Genomic DNA, 25,606 nt, shown 5'->3' on the forward strand with positions numbered 1-25,606 from the left:
CGGCCGTCATTGCCATACACTCAAATCACAGCAAGCAAACCTGTGAGCTGCTGCAAGGAAGTTTAATAGACAGGAGTGGAAGTATCTAGTCCACTGTAAGCAAGGAAGCCAATTTGGTTAATCTCTATTTCCACTCCCCCTTGCAGCCGTCATTGCCATTCACTCAAAAACAAGCATAGTAACATCTATCTTCTATATATAATCTTCTATATATATAAAATCTATATATATAAAAGGCACCACTGAAGTCTCCAGCCGGAAGTGTGAAGCGCCAGAGATATCTGGTTTCCCCATGAGTGAAGGAAAATCAGAGGGGGAGGGGTGGAGAGAGATGCCCTCACTCTCTCTGTAACACAAACACAGAACAGCAGGAAACTTAACACTGAAGGACTGAACTCAGAGGGGGAGTGGGCAGGGACACACACACTCCCACAAGCTTGCTAGCCCCCGTTTCATTTGCATCAGAAACGGGGCTTTTTTACTAGTAATAGATAATGGCAGAAAAAGACCTGCACGGTCCACCCAGCCTGCCCAACAAGATAAACTCACATGTGCCATTTTTTGTGTATACCTTACCTTGATTTGTACCTGGCTTTTTCAGGGCACAGACTGTATAAGTCTGCCCAGCACTATCCCCGCCTCCCACCACCGGCTCTGGCACAGACCGTATAAGTCTGCCCAGCATTATCCCCGTCTCCCAACCACCAGCCCCGCCTCCCACCACCGGCTCTGGCACAGACCGTATAAGTCTGCCCAGCACTATCCCCGCCTCCCAACCACCAGCCCCGCCTCCCACCACCGGCTCTGGCACAGACCGTATAAGTCTGCCCAGCACTATCCCCACCTCCCAACCAAGCAAACCTATTAGTTGCTACTACTACTACAAATCATTTCTATAGCGCTACCAGTTGTACGCAGCGCTTCACAATTGAACATTAAGAAGAGACAGTCCCTGCTCAAGAGAGCTTACAATCTAAATCAGGACAGACAGGACAAATAAGGGATAAGGGTAGGACAGACAGATAGGACACCTAGGGATAAGGGACTGTTGAAGAGAGGAAGATAAGATAAAGGTTACATACAAGTGAAAAGTTAGGAGTCAAAAGCAGCATTAAACAGGTGGGCCTTTAGTCCAGATTTGAAGGCGGCCAGAGATGGAGCTTGACGTAGCGGCTCAGGAAGTCTATTCCAGGCATAAGGTGCGGCAAGATAAAAGGAACGGAGTCTGGAGTTAGCGGTGGAGGAGAAGGGTGCAGTTACTACTACTACTTAACATTTCTAGAGCGCTACTAGGGTTACGCAGCGCTGTACAGTTTAACAAAAAAGGACAGTCCCTGCTCAAAGGAGCTTACAATCTATTATTATCATTTTATTAAGTTTTCAAATTTTACAAGCTTAATACTTGCAGCAGGAAAAAAACAGATTAAATAATAGCAGGAAATGACAAGTAATATTGAACTACAATATACATAGGAAAATCTTTTGCCCTCTTGTATTAGACCACCATACAGAGAAGGCTAATCCATAAATCTCAGGAGACAATTTTAAACAAAGAAATATATAAAGCAATTGCTTAACACTAAGTCCACTTAAATTGCTTATTTTATAAACCCATGGTCAAGTTGCTTTTCCCAACTAGGTTTGTAATACTTGTTTCTGTTTGATAAATTGCTTTAAATGTTCAGGCTTAAAGAAAAGATATTTTATCCCCATATATTTAACATTGCATTTGCAAGGATAATTTAAATTAAATGTTGCGCCCAAAGCTACTGTGGCAGTTCTTAAAGCTAAAAATTCCTTCCTCCTAAGTTGGGTCTGTTTAGTCACATCTGGGAATACCCAGATCTTCCCACCATAAAATGGTACTTGTAAGTTCTTTAACGCCATTTTTCTTACTGCTTCTAAATCCTGATGGAAAATAAATGATATTAAGAGTGTTTGTCTTTCCATTATAGCTGTTGATAGGGAAGTTTCTAGTAATTCTGATACATTCAGTTCTCCTTGTGGTTGTACAATCTGTTGTTCTTCCTCTTTATTCTTTTTCGTTGGTAAATAATATATTTTATTCAGGGGTGGTATATTTTCAGGCAAAAATTTTAAGTTTTCAACCAAATATCTTTTAAAAATTTCTTGAGGCGAGTAAACTGATATTCTTGGAAAATTTAACAACCGGAGATTCAATCTACGATTATAGTTTTCAAAAGTTTCCAATCTATTATGTATCAGAGTGTTATCTTTAATAAGTTTCAGTGAGATTTCTCTCAGTTTTATATTCTCTTCCGTTATAGAATTTACTTTCTCATTTATTTCTATTTTCATCTTTGCAAATGCATCAGTCAATTCTTGAACATTTTTCGATAAAGTTTCTACTTTACCCGTGGAAGTTTTCACAGCTTGATCCACACTCTGGAGCGTTTCCCAAATAGCTTCCAGAGAAACCTTCGTCAGAGAAGCCTTAGTTGTTCCTGTTCTCGACGCCATTACGGCGGTTACAACCTCAGTTGGAATTGAGGTGTCAGCTGATAACCCAGTGGTAGGGCCCCGACACAGCGCTCCTAACTCCGACTTGCGGTTCAGGAAAGCTTCGTCCCCACTGAATACAGCTGGTTGCGGAGGTGGGGGTCTAACCGGAGGGGACAACGACGTGTCCTGCCCCTGAATCTCGGCGTCTCCTTGCGCCGTCGAGTCAACGGGGTCTCCGGTTCCTAGAGAAGTGGATTGCCTCGTTATGAAGCCCTCAAGAGTTTGCTGGATCGGCGTTGATGTTAGTGTCGGCGGGGCTCCGACTCTAACGGCTCCCTTCCTCTTATGCGGCATATCGCCAAGAAAACCGAAAGCAAGTAAAGCTTTTCGCTACTGTAGCAAGAAAAAAGAGGATATCTCCAGCAGACTGAGGTAAGTCATTCATGAGGGATCGTTCGTGCCGCCATCTTGATCAGCCGGAGCTTACAATCTAATGGGCGAAATGTTAAGTTGGGGCAGTCTAGATTTCCTGAATAGAGGTATGGTGGTTAGGTGCCGAAGGCGACATTGAAGAGGTGGGCTTTGGGCTTTGAAGATGGGCAGGGAGGGGGCCTGGTGTATGGGCTCAGGGAGTTTATTCCAGGCATGGGGTGAGGCGAGGCAGAAAGGGCGGAGCCTGGAGTTGGCGGTGGTGGAGAAGGGTACTGAAAGGAGGCATTTGTCTTGAGAGCGGAGGTTACGGGTAGGAATGTAAGGGGAGATGAGGGTAAAGAGGTAAGGAGGGGCTGCAGATCGAGTGCATTTGTAGGTTAATAGGAGAAGCTTAAACTGTATGCGGTACCTGATCGGAAGCCAGTGAAATGATTTGAGGAGAGGGGTGATATGAGTATATCGGTCCAGGCGGAAGATGAGACGTGCAGCAGAGTTCTGAACGGACTGAAGGGGGGGGGGGGGGGTAGATAGCTACTTGGGAGGACAGTGAGGAGTAGGTTGCAGTAGTCAAGGCGAGGGGTAATGAGAGAGTGGATAAGAGTTTGGGTGGTGTGCTCAGAGAGGAAAGGGCGAATTTTGCTGATGTTATAGAGGAAGAAGCGACAGGTCTTGGCTATCTGCTGGATATGCGCAGAGAAGGAGAGGGAGGAGTCAAAGATGACTCCGAGGTTGCGGGCAGATGAGACGGGGACGATGAGGGTGTGTTATCAACTGAGATAGAGAGTGGAGGGAGAGGAGAAGTGGGTTTCAGAGGGAAGACAATAAGCTCGGTCTTGGCCATAAGTACATAAGTACATAAGTAGTGCCATACTGGGAAAGACCAAAGGTCCATCTAGCCCAGCATCCTGTCACCGACAGTGGCCAATCCAGGTCAAGGGCACCTGGCACGCTCCCCAAACGTAAAAACATTCCAGACAAGTTATACCTAAAAATGAGGAATTTTTCCAGTCCATTTAATAGCGGTCTATGGACTTGTCCTTTAGGAATCTATCTAACCCCTTTTTAAACTCCGTCAAGCTAACCGCCCGTACCACGTTCTCCGGCAATGAATTCCAGAGTCTAATTACACGTTGGGTGAAGAAAAATTTTCTCCGATTCGTTTTAAATTTACCACACTGTAGCTTCAACTCATGCCCTCTAGTCCTAGTATTTTTGGATAGCGTGAACAGTCGCTTCACATCCACCCGATCCATTCCACTCATTATTTTATACACTTCTATCATATCTCCCCTCAGCCGTCTCTTCTCCAAGCTGAAAAGCCCTAGCCTTCTCAGCCTCTCTTCATAGGAAAGTCGTCCCATCCCCACTATCATTTTCGTCGCCCTTCGCTGTACCTTTTCCAATTCTACTATATCTTTTTTGAGATACGGAGACCAGTACTGAACACAATACTCCAGGTGCGGTCGCACCATGGAGCGATACAACGGCATTATAACATCCGCACACCTGGACTCCATACCCTTCTTAATAACACCCAACATTCTATTCGCTTTCCTAGCCGCAGCAGCACACTGAGCAGAAGGTTTCAGCGTATCATCGACGACGACACCCAGATCCCTTTCTTGATCCGTAACTCCTAACGCGGAACCTTGCAAGACGTAGCTATAATTCGGGTTCCTCTTACCCACATGCATCACTTTGCACTTGTCAACATTGAACTTCATCTGCCACTTGCACGCCCATTCTCCCAGTCTCGCAAGGTCCTCCTGTAATCGTTCACATTCCTCCTGCGACTTGACGACCCTGAATAATTTTGTGTCATCGGCGAATTTAATTACCTCACTAGTTATTCCCATCTCTAGGTCATTTATAAATACATTAAAAAGCAACGGACCCAGCACAGACCCCTGCGGGACCCCACTAACTACCCTCCTCCACTGAGAATACTGGCCACGCAATCCTACTCTCTGCTTCCTATCTTTCAACCAGTTCTTAATCCATAATAATACCCTACCTCCGATTCCATGACTCTGCAATTTCTTCAGGAGTCTTTCGTGCGGCACTTTGTCAAACGCCTTCTGAAAATCCAGATATACAATATCAACTGGCTCCCCATTGTCCACATGTTTGCTTACCCCCTCAAAAAAATGCATTAGATTGGTGAGGCAAGACTTCCCTTCACTAAATCCGTGCTGACTTTGTCTCATCAGTCCATGTTTTGTATATGCTCTGCAATTTTATTCTTAATAATAGCCTCCACCATCTTGCCCGGCACCGACGTCAGACTCACCGGTCTATAATTTCCCGGATCTCCTCTGGAACCTTTCTTAAAAATCGGAGTAACATTGGCTACCCTCCAGTCTTCCGGTATTACACTCGATTTTAGGGACAGATTGCATATTTCTAACAGTAGCTCCGCAAGTTCATTTTTTAGTTCTATTAATACTCTGGGATGAATACCATCAGGTCCCGGTGATTTACTACTCTTCAGCTTGCTGAACTGACCCATTACATCCTCCAAGGTTACAGAGAATTTGTTTAGTTTCTCCGACTCCCCCGCTTCAAATATTCTTTCCGGCACCGGTGTCCCCCCCAAATCCTCCTCGGTGAAGACCGAAGCAAAGAATTCATTTAATTTCTCCGCTACGGCTTTGTCCTCCTTGATCGCCCCTTTAACACCATTTTCGTCCAGCGGCCCAACCGACTCTTTGGCCGGTTTCCTGCTTTTAATGTATCTAAAAAAGTTTTTACTATGTATTTTTGCTTCCAACGCTAATTTCTTCTCAAAGTCCTTTTTTGCCCTCCTTATCTCCGCTTTGCATTTGGCTTGGCATTCCTTATGATCTATCCTGTTACTTTCAGTTGGTTCTCTTCTCCACTTTCTGAAGGATTGTTTTTTGGCTCTAATGATTTCCTTTATCTTACTGTTTAGCCACGCCGGCTGACGTTTAGTCTTTTTTCCCTTTTTTCTAATACGTGGAATATATTTGTCCTGAACCTCCAGGATGGTGTTTTTAAACAGCATCCACGCCTGATGCAAGTTTTTTACTCTGCGAGCTGCTCCTTTCAGTCTTTTTTTCACCATTTTTCTCATTTTGTCGTAATCACCCTTTCTATAGTTAAACGCTAGCGTACTTGATTTCCTAGTTTCACTTCCTTCAATGCCAATATCAAAACCGATCATATTATGATCACTGTTATCAAGCGGCCCTCGTATCGTTACCCCCTGCACTAGATCATGAGCACCACTAAGGACTAAGTCTAGTATTTTTCCTTCTCTTGTCGGCTCCTGAACTAGCTGTTCCATGAAGCTGTCCTTGATTTCATCAAGAAATCTTATGTCCCTTGCGTGTACAGATGTTACATTACCCCAGTCTATATGCGGGTAATTGAAATCCCCCATTATTATTGTGTTGCCCAGTTTGTTTGCGTCCCTGATTTCCTTTAACATTTCCGCATCCGTCTGTTCGTCCTGGCCAGGCGGACGGTAGTACACTCCTATCACTATCCTTTTCCCCTTTGCACATGGAATTTCAATCCACAGTGATTCCAAGGAGTGTTTTGCTTCCTGCAGAATTTTCAATCTATTTGATTCAAGGCTCTCGTTAATATACAATGCTACCCCTCCACCAATCCGATTCACCCTATCACTACGATATAATTTGTACCCCGGTATGACAGTGTCCCACTGGTTATCCTCCTTCCACCAGGTCTCAGAGATGCCTATTATATCTAATTTTTCATTTAGTGCAATATATTCTAACTCCCCCATCTTATTTCTTAGGCTCCTGGCATTCGCATATAGACATTTCAAACTATGTTTGTTGTTCCTAAGTACATCATGCTTAGTACTTGACAGTATTAATTGGCAATCTTTTGTCTGATTTTTATTGTTATTTAAAGATACCCGATCTACTACAATCTCTTTTGCAACCTCACTATCAGGATACTCTATCTTCCCTGTTATGGTGATATCTTTGAAAGATACCTTATCCCGAACCATGCTCTTTTGAGCGACTGTCGGCCTTCCCCCCATTTCTAGTTTAAAAGCTGCTCTATCTCCTTCTTAAACGCCGATGCCAGCAGCCTGGTCCCACTCTGGTTAAGATGGAGCCCATCCTTTCGGAATAGGCTCCCCCTTCCCCAGAATGTTGCCCAGTTCCTAACAAATCTAAAGCCCTCCTCCCTGCACCATCGTCTCATCCACGCATTGAGACTCTGGAGCTCTGCCTGTCTCTTGGGCCCTGCGCGTGGCACAGGTAGCATGTTCAGTTTCAAGTGGCGGTTGGACGTCCAGGCCGCAATGTCAGATAAGCAGGCCGATACTTTGACCTGGGTTTCTGCAGTGATGTCTGGTGTGGAGAGATAAAGCTGGGTGTCATCAGCATAAAGATGATATTGGAAACCATGAGAGGAGATTAGGGAGCCCAGGGAGGAGGTGTAGATTGAAAAAAGAAGGGGTCCAAGGAGAGATCTCTTTGGAACTCCAACAGAGAGCGGGATGGGGATTGAGGAAGAACCATGAGAATGTACTCTGAAGGTACAGTGGGAGAGATAAGAGGAGAACCAGGAGAGGACAGAGCCCTGGAACCCAAATGAGGACAGTGTGGCGAGAAGTAAGTTGTGATTGACAGTGTCAAAAGCGGCGGATAGGTCGAGGAGGATGAGGATGGAGTAGTGACCTTTGGATTTGGCAAGGAACAGGTCATTGCAGACTTTAGATAGTGCCGTTTCTGTCGAGTGTAGGGGGCAAAAGCCGGATTGAAGCGGATCGAGGATGGCATGAGAGGAGAGAAAATCAAGGCAACGGCTGTGAACGGCGTGTTCAAGTATCTTGGAGAGGAAGGGTAGGAGGGAAATGGGGCGATAGTTGGAGGGACAGGTAGGGTCTAGTGATGGTTTTTTGAGGAGTGGTGTGACTACAGAATACTTGAAGGTGTCAGGGACAGTTGCAGTGGAGAGAGAGAGGTTGAGGATATGACAGGGGGATGGGGTTGACAGAAGGAGTGATAGTGTTAAGTAAGTTGGTGGGGATAGGAGAGATTTACCTAGTGAACGGAGTTTCTGGGAAGGAGTTTCTCAGTCTCCACCTGTTGGAAGGCATACACAACCCATCAGTCCAATCCTGGGCTGGTCCAGAGGGACTAAATGAAAGTAAATTAGCAGGTAAGGTCTAATTTCTCCTTCATCGACAAGAACGTCTTGTTTCGCGACTAATCTCGCTACCTCAGGAAAACATGTGTCCTTCTTTTGTTATATTTTTTATAGCCGGTTTCTTGCTCCAAGATGGCTGCGATATTTAAACTAACGCTCTCAGCAGGTTTTTTCAATCGGTTGTTGATTATCAGTTAAAGGGACCTTTCAGTAAAATGCCGTCCATTCTACACACCTCTCTACATTTTTTATGGTTTATCATTTTTATTCAAAATCAAATAACCTGTACATGTACCACTACACAGCGTTATCATTTGTAGTCACAAAAGCAAATTCTTGTTTTTTTACAGGTACTGTAATTTTACTAGTATCTACAAAAACAAAAGAGTTTTATTATAACCTTCCCTCCCTGACCAACAAGCCCTCCAACCTTCTCCCTATTAATATCCCTCCCCTGCCCCCCCCATTCCCCCCCATTTAATCGGAACTTAAGACTAGAAGTTCAACAATCTGCTTCTGGTAATCGGGGTCAGTGTGTTTAGCAATGGGCTCCATATATTCAGGAACTGCAATCCCGTCCTGGAACTAAAGTCCTTCACTCCCATCCTCTCCATCCGCATCAACAAAATCATACGTGACCGCCACTGAGAGTAAGATGGGTAATGGCCTGTCACCCATTCGGACAGGATCACCTGCATGGCGACCACAGTAGCCCTGTTTACAAAAGCTGTAAATCCTTTTGGTACTGGACGGACAAACACCGGGTGTCCCAGCAACAATCCCGAGTCATATTTCCACCTGGCCCGCCAGATAGAAGAGACATATTGTGTGAGCTGTTTCCAATATTTAGCTGTGCCTCTGCATGTCCAGAGCATATGCCCCAAGGTGGCTCCTGCTTCCTTGCATTTAGGGCACTCCCCCCACGGAGAGACCCCCATATGGAAAGCCCTCCTAGGGGGGATGTAGAGTCTAAGTGCCACTTTATATTGAGTCTCCCAGTGTGACATCATAATGGTGTGTTTCTTCATAGTCAAAACATGAGCTTTAAACTGTGCTACTGTAAGATCCAACAGAATATCTTCTTTCCACTGGGCTAGCAACTTTACAAAATCTGGTTCCTGAATAGTGTCCCTGATGTGTCTATGGTGAAATTTTAGTGGAACTCGTTGCTGCGCTGCTAGAGAAAATGCCGAAGCTAGCTCTTCCTGGACATCTTCAGCTAAATCTTCCCAAGGCAGGGACTGTATGTAGTGCTTTAACTGACCATAATGAAACTCATCTGAGGGGAGCAGGTCAAATTCCGCCCGGAGCTCTTGGAATGGTTTTATCCGTCCTTCAAGAGTAACTGCATGCAATAGGTATGCCATCCCATTACGTTTCCATCTTTGAAAAGCTGGGTACAAAGTTCCAGGAGGGAAGGTGGGGTTCCCACAAATTGACAAAAATGGGGTAGTTTTTGATGAAAATTTGTGTAATTTACAAACCCATTGCCACACCGCTTTCGCCGACCTCAGTATTCCTGTCCGCTGTAGTATATATGGTAGGGGAGGTCCTGCAGTGTGTAGATAAGTGCTGAAGTGCGTCCCGGGATACAACTGTAGCTCTATGTAGGTATCCGTATAGTCCTGGGTTCCACGGAACCAGTCATTTATGTGACGCATTCCACTCGCCACCATCATATCATATATTTAATATTCAGCAGGCCCAGGCCTCCATACTCCACCGGGACACTTAATATTGAGTAAGAAAGTTGTGGTTTTTTCTTTCTCCAAAGGAAGGTTTGCACCATTTTTATCAACTTCTGTTCATCCGCCTTTTTTAGAAACAGTGGAAGCGACTGAAATGTGTATAACCACCTGGGGGCCACCACCATATTGTATAGCGCAATTCTTCCCATGAGTGAAAGTGGTAAGTGCCCCCAGACCTCCAGCTACTTGGTAGTGTCCTGCAATAATCTCTGCACATTTTGTACATAAAGCTTTGTTAAGTCCCTGGTAATAGTAACTCCCAAATATTTCAAGGAGTTTTGTGTCCACTGTAGGGGGAAGCTCCCCGGCCATTTTATCTGATCTTCTAGCAGCACTGGCAGGGCCATAGATTTGTGTAGATTTAGACAAAGACCTGAGTATCTCCCATACTGTTCAATTAACTGTAACAACTTTGGTAAAGTCTTTGGGGGCTCTTGCAAGATTACTAACAGGTCATCTGCATAGGCTAGAATTCTGATATCCTGCCCTGCTAACTTAACCCCCTGGAGATCTGGAGCCAAAGAGACCGTGCGCAGGAGCGGTTCCAGGCTCATAGTAAACAGCAAAGGGGATAGGGGACAGCCCTGTCGAGTACCAAGTTGTATTAAGTACTCTGGTTCCCTGACACCATTGATGAACATTCCCGCTTTGGTTTGAACTGCGTGCATGAACCAGCCCTCTATGCCCATGGCCGCCAGTGCCTGGTACATGAACGTCCACCCAACCTGATCAAACGCCTTTTCGGCATCTAAACTCAATACCAGGGTGGGTGTCCCATGTTGTTGACTGACCGCCATGGCCATCAAAGTTTTCCTAATATTATGTACTGACTGGCGGCCTTTCACAAATCCAACCTGCTCTGGGCCTATCAATGATGGTAGGTATTCCGCCAACCGTATTACTACTACTACTACTACTACTTAACATTTCTAGAGCGCTACTAGGGTTACGCAGCGCTGTACAATTTAACAAAGAGAGACAGTCCCTGCTCAAAGAGCTTACAATCTAATAGACAAGTGAACGGTCGGTCCGATAGGGGCAGTCAAATTGGGGCAGTCTGGATTCACTGAACGTATTGCCATCAGCTTTGCCAAAATTTTAGTGTCGACATTTAACAATGAAATTGGTCGATAGGATTCAACGTTATCTAAAGACTTCCCTGGCTTGGGTATTAAAGTTAAAGCGCCGAGTTTGCATACCTTGGGAATTCTCTTTTTTTCTACTACCTCCTGGTAGTATTCCAACAGAGATGCTAAGGCCTTCCCTGACAATACTTTATAATACTCTCCTGAAAATCCATCTGGCCCAGGAGCTGACCAGAGCTTTAATGTTTTGATCACAGTTTGTAATTCTGTCATTGTCAAAGGTTTATTCAAGTTCTCTAGCTGTTCCCTTGTAATTTTAGGGAGCCTTGCCTGAGCTAGATATTTTTGCATCTCTTGTTCCGAGGGAGCTAGTCTCGATTTATATAGGGTTGAGAAATATTCTGTGAATGCATGCCCAATCTTTTGACGGTCCGTGATTAAATTCCCCTTTTTATCCTTCAATGCAGTCACTGTCCTCGGGGCTCCTGAATTTTTTATTAAGCGCCCTAACATTCTGCCTACCCGATTGCCATACTTATGTAACTTGTATTTGTAAAAAAGGGCCGATCTCAACTCACTTTCATGTAAGAGACTATTAAGGGCCACCTGAGTAGCTTTCAAATTCTCCAAGGTAACTACTGTGGGGTGATGGAGATAAATTCTCTTAGCCCTCTGCAACTGGCGCTCCAAGATCAGTATACCCGCAGACCTCTTCTTATTCTTAGCACTACAGTAGGCTATAATAGCTCCCCGGATGACCGCCTTAGAGGCCATCCAGAACAACTCGGGCTGATGTGCGGCGTGCCAATTATTATGTTCTATATAATGATCCCAATTTCGTTGCACATGTGCCCGCAATTGCAGATCATAGTATAGGCCCGCTGGATATCTCCACCCTCTATTCCCCGTGGCGTCTGTGGTAACTTTAATATCTATCCATATCATAGCATGGTCCGCCACTTCTTCTGGGCCAATAGTTGTTGTATCTACTAGGTGAAATATGGAGCGGGCTAGCAAAATATAGTCTATCCGGGCAAACGTGCCGTGTGCCCTTGACCTGTGCGTATAATCTTTCTCTCCTGGATGATAAATCCTCCACGGATCTACCAGGTCAACGGTCTTATTAAATGACTGAAATTCTCTAGCCCGCACTCCTCTATACTGAGAATCCTTTGTACTAGAACAATCTTGCCGGGGATCCAGGACTGCATTGAAATCCCCAACCACAATCAGTTCTCCACTGTGACTTTGCAGACATTTCCCTGCTAGGTTGGTAAGGAAGGATGCATCATGGTTATTAGGCCCATATAGAACCAAAAGCAACAAGATTCTCCCCGCCAACCAAACCTTCAACAGGGTGGTATATCACACCTTTTGCTTGCTTTCATCCGCATGTTTTTTGGAGGGGGTGAGGTTTTATGTCCCTCAGCTTTCCTCTCTGGCTAGCATTGCTAGCAGGTTTAGCTGCTTGATACATAATTAATGTCTTTCTGGAGGCATTACATGGTCCTTCTAGCCCAGACTTCTGTTTTCTGCATGCCTTGTGGGTAATTTAGGCTGATCCCACGGGGGTGGGGGGGGGGGGGGGGAGGACAGGGGCAGCTATCCTCTTTTCTTAGAGTTCTCCTGCTGGCTATGGTGTTCATGGTTGAAATGAGCACATTTCTTTTCTCAGCTCTCTCTGCTGATTCTACTTCTTAGTCCTATGTGGGTTGGTATCCCCTTTTTGGATGTTTGTGGAACCCTGCTCTTCTCGGCACCTAGCCCTTGTAGGTCTCTTCGGCTTTCAGGCTGTTTTGGTGTGGGCTTGTTCAGCCTACAGATGTTGTGTTGTGTTCTGTTTCTTTCAGCCTTCTCACTTTTGTGGTGTTTGGTCACTCCAGCCAGTTCTTGTCACTTTCTAGTAGTAGTTACCATTGGCGTAGGCATCAGATCACGGATGTGGCTTCCAAGTACGTTTGCCATCCTGCCTTTTGGAGTATTCCTGGCACTGGAGGAGATCTAGGGCAGTTGGGTTTAGACCTGAGAGGCTTCCAAGTTTCGGAGATTGCCAGGGACTGATTGTTACTCCGCTTGGTTTTGTCTTAGGTTTGGAGGACCAGGAAATCCACTTTCCGGGTTTCCACTTTCTTAGGCAAGCCTCCTGGCTGCTGGTTAAGAGAGCTCTGTTTCTACTTCAGGTTATCCTATACCTGCTGCTTCTTGGCCCTGTATGGTATCGGGAGTCAGCTCAAATGTGTCTGTTTTTCTTTCAACCTAGGCTTCTCTACAGATTTTTCTTGGAGTACATGCTAGCTCTATCACGGTCAGACGGCTGGCCACCGGGCCAGTGTTTCTTCCTTTAGGAGCAGTGGTGTCTGTCTCCAGGTGCAAGTGGGGAATGTGAAGTGATTTCCTTTGCATTGTAGTTGCATCCAGGGAGCTTCCTTCCAGTTGGGGATGGACGTCATAGAGGCTCGGGTGTTTACGGTTCAGCCTTTCGCAAGGGGAACCTGGTAGTGTGTAATGGTTCTGTCTGGTGGGGAGAGTTTATAGCCTCCTTGGGCCTCAAGGACTTTTACTGTCATACGTTCATAGTCCTAGGACTCCTTGCGGCAAGGGGTCGTAGAAAATTATGCCTTTCCATGTTGCAGAGGATATTTTTGCAAGGTCATGGTGGTAGTGGCAGCTTTACTTCGTGAGATGGATGGCAGGTTCTTCCACACCTCAGAGCTGACTGATTTGTGGTTCTCTCTATCAAGAGACTATACAAACTTCATCCAAGTTTTCTTCTCGTTTTCAGTCTTTAGGATTGGTAATCAGTGTCACTAAGAGTCAGTTGTTTCCCTCACTGATCTTGCCTTTTCGGGACTGTTGTTCCAGGTAGTCTTGGAAGTCAGTTATGGGGGCAAGGTTTGGTTGGACATTCCCCCTTGGGTCTCAGCCCATATCGTATTAATTCAGGGATTCCTTCTCGACTTTTGTCACCATCTCTCTGGGTCCCTTCTAGCCAACTTGGTCTCCATGAGTGGTTGCTGCTGATATTTCAGTTCTCTCACTGGAGTTTGTATCGGCAGCTTGTATGCTGCTAGGGGGTGAAGTAGTTGGTGGCCACAGATTTCGGATCCTTAGGGAGGTTCTCGTTCTCTCGACCCCGTGGATCCCTCCGGTTTGCTCTGGGTTGTCTGCAGGGTACTTTCCTTCTGGTAAGGATCCGAGTTGCCCTTGGTAGTCAACTGTTAGCTCAATCCATCTTCTGAGTACTCTCGGGAGCACCATTCTTGCCAGTCTGTTGCTTCGACGTAGTCCTGTGTCTTTTCGGGAGGTGCCTTTGGAGGGCTCGTTTGCCTCAGCTGTCCTTTTATTCCCTTGCTTTTGGGCGAGAGTTTTAGCCTGAATCAGGCGAATTTGGCCTTTTCTTTTTTCAGGCGCTTTTATTCTGGCACTTTTGGCATTCATCCCTTCCTCGGTAAGGGATGCAGTTCTTTCCTGCTTAACACATCTGGATTATCGCCTTTTGGATGTGGGCTTTTCTCTATTTTTCTGCAAAGAACTGGATCAGAGATGTTAGTGATCAGCTTCCGCTTTCCTGGTCTGGCGAGAGTTGTGTCTTTCTATTGGCCATACGGCTGCTTTTTTCTTCCTGTGGTCTGAGGGTTACAGCTCCGTGCTGCTTTCCTCCCTCTTGGTCGGTTGCCTAGGAGGGCGGTCTTTGTGACTCAGTGAACATCTGAGGACCAAGGGTATCTCTTGAGGTATGGAGCTTTCTCTTCTTGTGTGTTTAGTCCCTCTGGGCCAGGAGAGTGCAGCTCTAGGGATGTGTTTCCACAAGTTGTGCTCTTTTCTGTTGGCCTTCTGGCAACACCTTCTTCGCTGGCTATTCCCCAGGTTCTATGTATTTTGCTGGTTGAGCACAGCTCCGTCGCTGCTTGTGGAGCATAGATCCATCGCGGTGTGTTGCGCAAGCTCCAGCTCGACATTTGAGCACAGCTGCATTGCTGTATGTTGAGCATGGCTCTATCGCGGTATGTTGAACACGGCTTCTTCGCTGTATATATTGAGCTTGGCTCCTTTGCTGTTTTTGGAGCACGGCTCCATCGATGTAGGTTTAGCGCGATTCCATTGCTTGAGCACGGCGTCACTCTGTATGTTGGGCGCAGCTCCTTCGATGCATGTTGAGCACAGTTCCTTTACTGCATTTGAGCTCAGCTTCATTGCTGCATGTTGAGTACGGTGCCATCACTGTAGGTTGAGCGCAGCTCCATCTTTGTACGTTGATCACACCACCTTCACTGCATGTTGTATGCTGCTCCATCGCGGCATGTTGGGCGCAGCTGCCTTCTTCCATGCAGTTCCGCAATTCTATGTTGGGCTCAGTTCCCTCGCTGCATTCTGGACGCGGTTTCTCAGTTCCAGGTTCGCTTTAGCTCTATTGTTGGGTGTTGCAGCTTGGAGATTTATATTCTTTCCGGCCCTGGGGGGGCTTTCTTTCCCTTCTTGCCGAATTTTGCCTTTCTTCAGGCTTTTGATGTTCGAGTTTTTTGTGTTTTAGGAGTCTGGTCCTTTTTTGCAAGTTCTGGGGCATATCTTTCATTTCATCTGGTGTTGGTGAGTCCTCTTGAACTTGGTCTATGATCCGACCCTCAGTCTTGGGGGTTGGGGCGAGTATGTTTTCGGTCCTTTGTCTATTTGGTGATCCCTCCCTGCACTTGGGACTGCTTTTGTACATCCCACTCGGCTCTGGACTGATCTGTGGGACGCTATGGAAGGAAAAATTAGTTATTATAATTTTCTTTCCATTAGTCCCAACAGATCAATCCAGAGGCCCACCCTTTACTGTGGTTTGTTTGCATGATTGCCCTTCTTTTCATACTTTCCCTTGTTATCAGGGGGCATGGTTCTCGAGGTTCTGTCTTTTTTGCAGGACCGCTGGGAGCTACCGGTAAACTACAGAGGATGGAGTACTTTCACGATTGCAATCACCAATTAGGTGGTTTCCCTCCCACTGTTGTGGTAGAAGAAGAGCCTGCAAGGGTTCTCTGGAGGCAGGAGTGGAAGTTAATATTGGATTGTTTTTCTTCTTCAGCTGCTTTGGTATCGACAATATATATATACTAGTAAAAAAGGCCCGTTTCTGGAACGAATGAAACGGGCGCTAGCAAGGTTTTCCTGGGAGTGTGTATGTTTGAGAGAGAAAGCCAGAGTGAATGTGCGGGTGTGTGACAGAGTGAGACTGTCTGTGTGACAGTGTGTGTGTGAGAATGAGAGTGTGTGACAGGGCCCCCTCCCCTGTTCCTAATGCCCCTCACCCTGTTCCCTCCCCTCCTTTTCCTCCTCCTTCCCACACTTTGGGTTCCTTAAGGCTTTCAAAAGTCTATGTACCCCCGTGGCCCTAACGCCCGGTATGCGGATACCCCACCGCTTTCCTCCTCACCCCTCCCCCAAGATGTAATACTTTCACGTCCTTCATTTTTTTTTTAAGTGTCCTATCTACCCTGTGTACAAATGCCCGGCATTCAGATTGTGTTCCTCTCGTAAATTTTCATTTCTTTCATTCATTCAGAACTTGCCCCCCCCTTGAACACTTTTGGTTCCTTCAGTCTTTTAAAACTCTCCTATGTACCCTGTGTGCTAATGGCCAGCATTGAGATTGTTTTCCTGTCCCAAATTTGCATGTCTTTCAGTCATTCACAACTCCCCCCCCCCATTCTCCAGTTTAACACTTTCATTTCCTTCAGTCTTTTAAAACTCTCCTATCTACCCTGTGTCCTAATGGCCAGCACTCAGATTAGTAACATAGTAGATGACGGCAGAAAAAGACCTGCACGGTCCATTCAGTCTGCCCAACAAGACAACTCATGTGTGCTACTTTTGTGTATACCCTACTTTGATTTGTACCTGTGCTCTTCAGGGCACAGACCGTATAAGTCTGCCCAGCACTAGCCTCGCCTCCCAACCACCAGCCCCGCCTCCCAACCACCGGCTCTGGCACAGACCGTATAAGTCTGCCCAGCACTATCCCCGCCTCCCACCACCGGCTCTGGCACAGACCGTATAAGTCTGCCCCGCACTATCCCCGCCTCCCAACCTCCAGTCCCGCCTCCCACCACTGGCTCTGGCACAGACCGTATAAGTCTGCCCCGCACTATCCCCGCCTCCCAACCTCCAGCCCCGCCTCCCACTACCGGCTCTGCCATCCAATCTCAGTTAAGCTCCTGAGGATCCTTTTCTTCTGAACAGGATTCCTTTATCTTTATCCCACGCATGTTTGAATTCCATTACCGTTTTCCTCTCCACCACCTCCCGCGGGAGGGCATTCCAAGCATCCACCACTCTCTCCGTGAAGAAATACTTCCTGACATTTTTCTTCAGTTTTCCTTTCCCAAATGTTCATGTCTTTCAGTCGTTCAGAACTCCCCCTCCCCCCATTTAACACTTTCGGTTCCTTCAGTCTTTTAAAACTCTCCTATTAACCCTGTGTCCTAATGGCCAGCACTCAGATTGTTTTGCTTTGCCAAATTGTCTGTCACTGAGGTCAGTGCGTGCCTGCCTAGCAGACCACTTTCGGCAGGCACGGTCCCAAGCACATCCTGTTGGAGGTGAGAATTCTTATATAGGATATATTTTTTATATATATTTTTTATTTGTACCCCACGCTTTCCCACTCAATGCGGCAGACTCAATGCGGCTTAGGTACTTATTTGTACCTGGGGCAATGGAGGGTTGTGACTTGCCCAGAGTCACAAGGAGCTGCCTGTGCCTGCAGTGGGAATCGAACCCAGTTCCCCAGGACCAAAGTCCACCACTCTAACCACTAGGCCACTCCTCCAATGAGAGTAAGCTGACTGCATAGGTCTACATATACCAAGACTCTGAAGTTCTCTCTATCTCCACCTGCTGGTAGGGGGGCATAACCCACTCATCTCTGGATTGATGTGTTGGGACTAATGGAAAGAAAATTATCAGGTAATAACTAATTTTTCCTTGCTTTGTCTCATTAATTCATGCTTATACATATGCTCTGTGATTTTGATCTTTATAATAGTATCTACCATTTTGCCCAGCACCGATGTCAGGCTCACCGGTCTATAATTTTCTAGACCACCTCTGGAACCCTTAAAAAAAATTGGCATTACCTTGGCCACCCTCCAATCTTCCGGTAACATGTCTAATTTTAAAGATAAATTGCATATTATTAACAGTAGCTCTGCAAATTCAGGTAGTTCTAGTGCCTGATCTTAGCCATTGAAATCAGTACTGCAAGTCCCATAATGCACTGTGATGGTGTGATCAGAAATCCAGGTCTGCCCAGAATTTCCAGTCTGGAACTCGTTAACTTGGCATCTCTAGTTTTGGTCTAGTATTCTCAACTCATGCCTCGAACGCACACATTCAGTTAGGCTTTCATGATATATGCAATTAGGGCCCCTTTTACAAAGGCATGCTAGTGTTTTTAGCGTGCGCAAAATGCTAAGATGCCCATATGAATATAATGGGCATCTTAGCGTTTAGTGCACGCTAATTTTTAGCAAGCACTAAAAAAGCTAGTGCACCTTTGTAATAAATCCCCTTAATAGGATGAAATAGATCTGCATATAGTGGAGGGAGTGCTTGCAAATTTATCTGATGTACATACTCATTGGGGTCATCTTGAAAACCAGACTGGCTTGGTGTGCCCCCATGTCTTGGTTGAGAAACTCCAAATCTTGGTTATAGTAGCACGCATTGGAAATGGAGTATGATAAATTGTATTGTAGATCAGGGGTTCTCAAACCGTACTGGGGACACACCTAGGCTGCTGGGTTTTCAATGAATATGCATTGAGAGAGATTTGCATGCACTGCCTCCTTGGTATGCAAATCTGTCTTGTGCATATGAGATGCCAAGGGTGACTTATCCCAAAGCTGGAGACTTTCCATCACTGTGCTGGAGATTTAAGACCTATGAGTGAGGTTTTTCTTGCGGGCCCCAGCCATGCTTTAAACTAGTTCTGGTATATTCTAATCAATAAATAGAAAATAAAATTACTTTTCCTACCTTTGTTGTCTGGTTTCTGCATTCTTCTGTCTTCTCTTGACTGGGTCTCCTTACCTATTTGGCATTTCTTCTCACTCTGTGTCCATCATTCATCTTCCCTCTGCATCCCTAGCTGCCCACTCCAGTATCTCTGTTTCCCTACTCCTATCCTCCTGCAATTTTATCTCCCTTATCTGTTTCCTTATTCTTGCCCTGTTCATCATCACCCCTCTGTGTTCATATCTCCTCCCATCCTATGTTTAGCATTGCCCTTCTGTGTCCTTATCCCTCCCCATGTCCAACTTCTCCTCTCATTCTTTCCTTCCCCCACCTTTGGAACCAAGATCTCTCCATCTCCCTTCCTTCCTGTTTCCTACCCCTCTGAGAGCCAGCATCTTTCTTCCTTTCCTCCTGTCTTCTCCGACCTCTACAGACCAGCATTGTTCCTTCCTGTCCCCAGCCCCAGGAGCCAGCAATTCTCTTCCTTCCCTCCTGTCCCTCAGCCCCCACCCCTTGGGGCCACCGTCTTCTTTTTTTTTTTTCTTCTTGCTGTTCCATTCATGCCAGTGGCTAGCATCCCTCCTGCCCTCATGCTATCCTTTCCAACAAGTGTCCCTCCCCCACAGGTCCTGCATCTTTTCCTGTTCCTCCTTCCCCATAGTCCCATCATCTCTTCTTCTCCTTCTTTTCTAGGGTCCAGAAAACATCCTTCTCTCATCACTCCCTCCCATCTGCCCTCCCCCTCCCCCGTTGGGTCCAGCATTGCTTTGCCTTCTATCCCGGCAAGTCTGGAGATCTTCCCCCCCCCACACACACACACTCCTTCTGTGCACCTGGCACCTCTCTCCCAACACCCAGTGCTGTGTGGCCAGCAGCATTGAAGGTGCTGCTTCCAACTGGCGTAGGTTTCCTTCCCTCTGCTACAGCCCACCAGAAACAGGAATGTGTCAGAGGAGGTGGGCTGTGGCAAAAGGAAGAAGGCCTGTGCCACGGAAGGAATGTCTTCAACACTGCCAGCCACACAGCAAGGTTCGCGGTGCACCTGGGTGGAAGGGAGGAGTAGATGTGGGAGAAGTGAGAGTGCCAGGGCGCAGGAGATAAAGGAATCCTGTGCAGAAGGAATGGATCCACAGAAGCTTAGCTGAAATTGGGTGGCGGGGGGAAGAGGGGTTGGTGGTTGAGAGGCTAGGATGGGGGAGGGCAGACTTATACGGGGTCTGTGCCGGAGCCGGTGATGGGAGGCGGGACTGGTGGTTGGGAGGCGGGAAATACTGCTGCACAGACTTATATGGTCTGTGCCCTGAAAAAGTCAGGTACAAATCAAGGTAAGGTATACACATGAGTTTATCGTGGGCAGACTAGATGGACCGTGCAGGTCTTTTTCTGCCGTCATCTACTATGTTACTATGTTACTATGAAAGCAGAGAAGAAGAGATATAGCAGACCGCAGGAGTGGAGAGCAGATTGAATTCATGTGAAAACCACATTTAGCCGTATGAGCTGGAGCCTAAATGCTTGAATCGCACGCCAGATGTGTGTGACTTGGCATATCTGAAGATATCCTGAAAACTTGACTGACTGGATGTGCTCTTAGGACTGGGTTGAGAAACTCTGTTGTAGATGATGTTGAAGAGGGTTATAACTAGTAGTGGTCAGAGAAGTGGGCTACTCACCAGAGAAGCCAGGGTTGAAATGTCACCAATGTTCCTTCTGACCAAGTGTAAGTCATTTAACCTTCCACTGCTTCTGATGTAAAACTTAGATTTCTAAGCCCTCCAGGTATTGTTTATATTTATTTTACACTTGGTATACAGTGAAAGCACTTTACATACACTGTTTTTGCAATCTAAGGTTAATTGTACCTGGGGCAATGGAGGGTTGAGTGACTTGTCCGGGGTCACAAGGAGCTGCAGTGGGAATTGAACTCAGTTCCTCAGGTCCGAAACCTGAATGTAACATAACTTAAGCTACTACTGACCCTTTTGAAGTGGCAGAATGGTTAGAGCACTTGCCTTGCCCTTCTGGGGTAGCTGGTTTAAATCCTGTCAGTGAAGCATGGCTCTCGCTCTCTCTCTCGCTCCCCCACCCCCAAGCCACATGTGTTTCTAGTAGGTGAGGTAGTGTAGGTAAAGGACTGGACTCATGATGGAACAATTACTAGTTCGATTTCCACAAAGGGTATCCTCTCCTGATTAGCCACACATGCACACTCTAGAGGGTTATGTTTGATTTGGATAACTTCCTAAAAGAAAAGTCCATAAACCATTATTAAGATGGGGAAAATCCACTGCTGATTTCTAGGATAAGCCAGATACTTGTGACCTGGATTGACCACTGTTGGAAACAGGATGCTGGACTTGATGGACCTTTGGTCCATCCCAATATGGCAACGCTTATGTTCTTATGTAGAAACTAAAATCCAAATAAATATAATCAGGTGATGTATTATGATGATCTTGTGAATCATCTCAGGTTGTAAGAGAGAGGGGATACACGTTTCAGCTTTGAAACATGGGATTGTTTCTTCTTTGTTTCTCTCTAACCCAGGTATGGGCAACCCAGTCGGGTTTTCAACATTTCCCCAATGAATATTATTATTATTCCTTGTCATCAAGCAGATGAATCCATTACGAGTGGGTTGTGTCCATCAGCAGGGGGAGATAGAGAGCACTGAAAAACCATAGTGCCTCATGGCCAGCTAGCTCCATCTGCCTCTTCAGTCAGTATTCTCTATCTCCCCAGCAGGGTGGATGCAGCTTGTTCAAGCTCCTTCAGAAATCTGCCTGGGGTGGCTCCTGTGCTGTTGCCAGTTGTAGCAGGGGTGTTGTGGCTGATGGTGCCCACTTTAAAGGCACATAGGTACGCCCTTTCCCTGCCTTACCCGGCCCCCGATGTGGATGTAGACACATAGGCAAGCCCTGTCCCTGTCTTTGCCCACGCTGTGGATGCAGACACATAGGTTCGCCCTTTCACTGCCTTTCCCACGCTACTGATCCTCCGGATTGGAAAAAGTTGCCTCTTGCGCTGTTGCCTCCAACTTTCCTCACAGCGTCAAAAAAAAAAAAAAAGTCGCTTCGTGCTGTAGCGCTGCGATTCAAGAAAAGAGGCTTTCCTTCAGTTTGTGCAGCGGATCGCAGCTCTGTCGACTCAATCCGGAGAGGTAAGAACATTTGGAAGCTCCTCCGGGGTGGGCCTGTGTTCGGGGCGATTTTGGTGCGAATCCGCCATTTTGAATTTCCCGCCGTTTTTGGCGATGGCTGCGGAGGTTATAAAGCGCTGTTCCCGTTGTGGCAAGCGCAGATCAGCAGCAGGGCTCTGTAAATCGTGCTCTTCTGACGTCAGAACTGGCCCGAGCATGGCGAGCGAGGTTTCTTCCCACTCCGTGGAGCTGGCAGCGGGCGCCATTTTGGAACAGCATGGTGCGACCCCCGCTGAGGCGGAGGGGTGTGAGCCTGGAGGGGAGCCTCGAATAGAAGCTAATATGAGAGCCATTTCCCCCGGACTGGAACCGGGAGGCCAGGGTGAGCCATTCTCCCCTGAATTTGTTTTACTGCTGCATAAAGCATTTATGTTAAAAAGAGCTCTCCCGCAGGGGTCTCAATCGGCCCAGCTGCCTGTGTCCCCTCCAGTAGTGAATTACCGTCAGGTGCGTTTTCCCCTGACAGATGTCCGCAGGACAAGCGCAGTAGGGTGGATTCCCCTTCAGAGAGTGGCACCCCCCCCGTTCCCCCCCCACCCCCCCTGTGGTCGGGATGTGAGGAGTCTGAGGGGTCTGGCAGGCCCTCGTGGTCTGGAGAGCCAGAGGAAGGTGCAGGATTGCCACTGGATCCAGATGATCCTTCCGCGGTGAGGATTTTCCACCGTGATGAGCTGCCAGCACTGATTTCTAATGCACTGCAGGTCCTCTCTATTGAAGATCCTGCGAGTACTGAGCTCTCCTCTGCTAATCCGAGGATGACAAGTACTAAGAAGCCTGCTCGATGCTTTCCTTTGCATGACTCCATCCAAGAGCTTATTTCAGCCCATTGGGCTGACCCTGAGGGGCCTTTGAAAGTTGCCAGGGCTATGGGGCAATTATACCCTTTAAGTGAGGAGAATTTGGCGCGTCTAGCTGTGCCTAAAGTGGATGCCCTAGTCACAGCTGTGACAAAGAGAACTACCCTCCCAGTTGAAGGAGGAGTAGCCCTGAAGGACATGCAGGACCGACGCCTTGAATCAGCTATAAAGCGGTCCTTTGAGATTTCAGGCCTATCCTTACAGGCGTCTGCATGCGGCTATTATGCTGCCTGAGCCTGCCTTGCTTGGTTACAACAGGCAGTGGAACAGCCCGGAGATGGAGCGGAGCCCCTTGCGGAGGTGGCACCGCGGATGGAGTCGGCCTTGTCTTTTTTGGCTGACGCCCTTTATGATCTGGTCAGAGCTTTGGCTAAACAGATGGCTGTGGCAGCTCGCCGCCTGTTGTGGCTACGGCATTGGGCGGCTGACATGGCCTCTAAGCAAAGGTTGGTGAAGTTGCCCTTTCGAGGCCTTCTCCTATTTGGTGAGGAGTTGGAGAATATTGTTAAAGGCCTGGGGGATGCTAAACCCCAGCGCTTACCCATGGACAGGCCGCGGCCTTCCTCCAAGGATCAGGCGGTTCCCTCCTCTTACAGACCTCGCTTCAGAGAAGCTCGAAGGTACCGCCCGGGGCGTTCTGCTGGGTTCACTTCTCGTGCCCGTTTTCAGCAGAGGAACTCCTTTCGCTCGGACAAGTGTTCTGCAGCAGCTGGCTCAAGGCCTGGAGTTCAAGGGCGACCCTCTCAATGATGGTGCGCCGGCCCTCTCCTCGCTCCCTGTTATAGGAGGACGACTTTCCTCTTTCACGAGGAGTGGGCCAAGATTTCCTCAGATCAGTGGGTCTTGGACCTGATCAGAGATGGCTACAGAATAGAATTCAATGCCCCGATAAGAGACGTGTTTGTGGAGTCCAGATGCGGTTCTGCCGCCAAATGGGCGGCGGTAGAGGAGACCTTACAAGGCTTGATTCACCTAGGGACGGTGTGCCCGGTGCCTTCCGCCGAGCTCGGCTCTGGCCGTTACTCCATTTACTTTGTGGTGCCGCGAAAAGGAGGGTCTTTTCAGCCAATCCTAGACTTAAAAGAAGTCAACAAGTCTCGGAGAGTGCGGCATTTTCATATGGAAACCCTGCGCTCCGTCATTGCGGCGGTACAGCCAGGAGAGTTTCTCACGTCTCTGGACCTGAAAGAAGCTTATTTGCACATACCAATTTGGCCCCCGCACCAGAAGTTTCTGCGTTTTGCAGTGATGGGAAAACATTTCCAGTTTCGGGCCTTGCCTTTTGGCCTCGCCACAGCTCCCCGAACCTTTTCAAAGGTAATGGTGGTAGTAGCTGCCTTTCTCAGGCGAGAGGGTATCCGGGTTCACCCATACCTAGACGACTGGCTCATCAGAGCGGACTCTGCAGAAGAGAGCCCATCATGTTACAGCCAGAGTGGTCTCAGTACTGCAATCTCTGGGCTGGGTCGTTAATTTAGACAAAAGTCACCTGACCCCCTCTCAATCTCTAGAATATTTGGGGGTCCGGTTCGACACAGCCTCGGGGTATGTATACCTACCCGAGCAAAGGCAGTGTAAGCTTCAGAACCAGGTCCGTCTGCTCCTGAGGATGCCTCGCCTGTGAGCTTGGGACATTGTCCAGCTGTTGGGGTCGATGACGGCCACCTTGGAAGTGGTGCCATGGGCAAGATCGCACCTGAGACCTCTGCAGTGTTCCCTGCTTCAACGATGGTCTCCAATATCTCAAGATTATCAATGCAGACTCACATGGCTCCCTGCGGCCCGACTCAGTATGAAGTGGTGGCTTTCAGACAGCATGCTGTGGCGAGGAATGCCGCTAGCGCTCCCCGATTGGTGCCTGGTGGTAACAGATGCCAGCCTGAAGGGCTGGGGTGCACATTGCCGGGGAAGGCATGCCCAGGGTCTCTGGACACCCGAGGAGTCGACGTGGTCCATCAACCAATTGGAGTTGAAAGCGATATTTCAGGCGCCTCTGGCCTTTCAATTGACCCTGGAAGGATTGGCTGTCAGAGTTCTGTCGGACAACACGACAGCAGTGGCCTACATAAATCGACAAGGGCCGCACTGTCAAGCACTGGCCGCAAAAGCTGCTCAGATATGCCACTGGGCCGAGCTACATCTGCAGATTCTGTCAGCAGCTCACATTGCAGGTCAGAGCAACGTGCAAGCTGATTATCTAAGCAGGAATCAAATCGACCCAGCGGAGTGGGAACTTGCAAATGAAGTATTCCTGCAGATCTGTGCCAAATGGGGGACGCCCATAGTGGATCTTATGGCCTCAAGCTCAAATGCCAAAGTCCCATGCTCGGCGGGGTTGGATGCCTTGGCTCAACCCTGGCCTCAGGGCCTCCTGTATGTGTTCCCTCCGTGGCCCTTGATAGGGTGAGTTCTCCTGCGGATTCGGCTACATCAAGGAGAGGTGGTTCTCATAGCCCCGGATTGGCCCAGGAGGCCGTGGTATGTGGACCTCCGGCGGATGCTGGTGGAGGCTCCCTGCCCGTTACCTCTGGTACTGAATCTGTTGTCACAGGGCCCGGTAACCATGGAGGATGCTTGTCGCTTTGGTCTTACGGCATGGCTATTGAGAGGGCGCAATTGAGAGACAAGGGCTATTCCAGTAAAGTCATTTCCTACAGGCCCGCAAGTGTTCCA

At 47.6% G+C, this 25,606-nt stretch overlaps 1 protein-coding gene across 1 annotated transcript in view; it reads left to right on the forward strand.

Annotated features, from left to right (window-relative positions):
• LOC115481413 (alanyl-tRNA editing protein Aarsd1-like) overlaps positions 1-25,606 on the forward strand; it is a 194,239-nt gene that overhangs the window by 78,640 nt on the left and 89,993 nt on the right. The window lies entirely within an intron of this gene.

This window comes from Microcaecilia unicolor, chromosome 12 (assembly GCF_901765095.1).
Source record: "Microcaecilia unicolor chromosome 12, aMicUni1.1, whole genome shotgun sequence".
NCBI classification, from domain to species: Eukaryota; Metazoa; Chordata; class Amphibia; order Gymnophiona; family Siphonopidae; genus Microcaecilia; species Microcaecilia unicolor.